This window comes from Tupaia chinensis, unplaced genomic scaffold (genome assembly GCF_000334495.1).
Source record: "Tupaia chinensis unplaced genomic scaffold, TupChi_1.0 Scaffold144982_1, whole genome shotgun sequence".
NCBI classification, from domain to species: domain Eukaryota; kingdom Metazoa; phylum Chordata; class Mammalia; order Scandentia; family Tupaiidae; genus Tupaia; species Tupaia belangeri.
In genome coordinates this window covers 279,874-282,569 of record NW_006204841.1, presented here as the reverse complement: position 1 = coordinate 282,569, position 2,696 = coordinate 279,874, and the positions used below count along the sequence as shown (strand labels likewise).

General features: G+C 46.7%; 1 pseudogene; it reads left to right on the top strand.

Moving 5' to 3' along the window:
- The first annotated feature begins 374 nt into the window (after positions 1-374).
- LOC106733789 (gamma-secretase subunit PEN-2 pseudogene) lies at positions 375-831 on the top strand (annotated as a pseudogene).
- Positions 832-2,696: the final 1,865 nt, after the last annotated feature.

Below are 2,696 nucleotides of genomic sequence, written 5' to 3'. Positions count from 1 at the left end.
TCAAAAAAAAAAAAAAAAAAAAAAAAAAAAAACAAAGTTAATGGTGCTTGTAGCTTCTGTAACTAAGATAATCTGTAACTACTATAACAGATAAGGCCACAAATAAATCTGTTTGCTTAGAAGAGGAAACTTAAGCCACTTTCACTAGATAGTGGTCACAAAAATGGAACCGGTAGAGTGGTGAGTAGGGGTCGTTTCCCGCACTCCAGTAAACATGAAGAGCTTTTCAACCCATCCAACTTGCTGGCAGAGGTGGAGTTGCCCATTTTTCAGTAAACCTGCCCGGACATTTATCTCTGATTTGTGGCGTCATAATAGGGGCGTGGTTGTTCGTGCTCCTCCTGTTATTTACTAAGGACAAGGCTCGGGGCTTGCCCAGCGGGCCTTTGGGACGACCTGGTCCTAGCGCAACTATGAACTTGGAGCGGGTGTCCAATGAGGAGAAGTTGAATCTGTGCCGGAAGTACTACCTGGGTGGGTTCGCTTTCCTGCCTTTTCTCTGGTTGGTCATCATTTTCTGGTTCTTCCAAGAGGCCTTCCTTGTCCCGGCTTACACAGAGCAGAGCCAAATCAAAGGCTATGTCTGGCGGTGAGCTGTGGGCTTCCTCTTCTGGGTGATTGTGCTCACCACTTGGATCACCATCCTCCAGGTCTACTGGCCCCCGCTGGGGTGCCCTTGGGGACTACCTCTCCTTCACCATACCCCTGGCTCACCCTGACAACTTCTGCACAGGCTGGGGACCTGCTCATTCTCCCAGGATGGGCTCCTCTGCTTTCAACTCTTTCTCAAGGCTTGTTCCCACTTCCCATGTTCTCTGCTGGCACCCCTAATAAAGGACCCTAACTTTAAGTTGAAAAAAAAAAGAAAAAGGAACCGGTACAGGGTCCCTGGTGAGAAATTTTAAGAGATAAGAAAGTTTACTCAAGAGACACAATGGAATTGAGAAAATGATCATTTACCATAATGTGATCATTTACCATAATAGTTACTCATGGGCATTTAGACTGTTTTGTTAAGCAATGTAGCTTAAAGAAAACATGTAGCTTCCCTTAATCTATCGATGTCTGTCACAGGTGAGTTAACAGATTCAATGTCACCATAGGAACAGAAACAGGCTCATAAATGTCATGTGAAAAGAAAAGGTACACTGAATAATTTGGGGGAGACGGTGAGGGTAGGAGTGATACTGAGCTAGCTCAGCGTATGTTACAGATAACAGTGGATAAACGAGAAGTATAACAGTGTATAATGTGCTGGGAATTTCTATTCTGGGAGTTGGTTGGGGCTTGTTAGCTCTGGGCCACTCCCTGTGTTCCAGCACAGCCAAACCAACTCCCTTCCCCCTCTTCTGATTCCCCTCTGGATTACCACCGAAATGGCCAGAATTTAGCCTTCCACAGTAGGGACCTGATTCCACGCTTTACCAATCGGGTGCAAAACCAAAATATTCTAAGCCAAGGAATTCAGTCTTATCAGCTGAAGATTTGGCCTCTAACCCAAGGTAGTGTCCTGTTGCCTTCGTCTGCAGCAGTGGTCCTCCACCCTGGCTGCGCATCACAATTGCCAAGGGTCCTGGGCCTCGCCCCCAGATACTCGGGTTTTATTTGTTTGGGGTACGTGGGTAGAAGAGAGCCAAAAAACGATGAATCGTACAAAACTCAGACTTTAACCCCTTTGCATGAACCATGAAATTCCTCTGGGCACTGTGGCCCAACAAAATAATTTTTCCCTGGACCCTGATCCAGATTCAGAGTCGGGGGTCCCCAAGAATGGGAACCCTTGAGTTTTCCACAGAGCTGAATAATAACTGCATGTGGTCAACCATCAAATCAACGTGACAGGACAGGTCCAGAGTCCTTCCCAGAACGGAACACGGAAACCTGCTCTTGGGAGGAAACGAGCTTCTGGCCTACAGGAATGCAGAGTTGCTCTGATTCTGGCAAAGGGATGAACAGGCAAGTATTCACTTGGGGGAAAACTATAAAAATATGACCCTTTTCTTTGAAGACCTTATGTTCCATTAGAGTGATAAGACCACTGACCACTGTGAGTGTAAGAAAGGGCTGACTCAGCAGGTCTGGGCTCACACCCTGCACAATTCAAACCTGTCTTCAGAGGACTAGCCCTTAACTGGTCCCTGGAGCCTTGGGTTAGGCTGTGATCTCCTCTTCTCCATTCTCCTCTCAGGATTTTGGGCATGCATGCATGCACTTGCACCTGGCATGAGTTTCAATCTGCCAAGTCCAGGACCTAAATCATGGTTGACCATGTGGGAGGTCTAGCACCTTATGCACTAGGTCACCTATTGGCTCCAATGTTTTAAAGTGGACCAGCCCTATGGCCTAGTGGTTAAGGCAGCTAGATCCCACATGGCCTACTGTGCAGTTTGAATCCTGGTCTCAGCCATTTGAAAAACATGCCAGGCACTGGGACCAGCAGATGGTGTAATGGTTATGTTGCTGGACTCCCATGTAGTGGACCATGGTATGAGTGCCAGATCCAGCAGCTTAAACTCATGCTGAGCATGTGTGTGTGCATGCCTAAGATCCCAAGTGAAGAATGAAGAAGGGATTGCGGCATGGCCATACCCAAGGGGGGTGATTTCTTTCTTTCTCTCTGGTGAGCGCACACACCCTAGCAAAACTCCCTCTAAAAAAAAAAAAAAAAAAAAAAAAAAAAAAGGAACACGAAATAA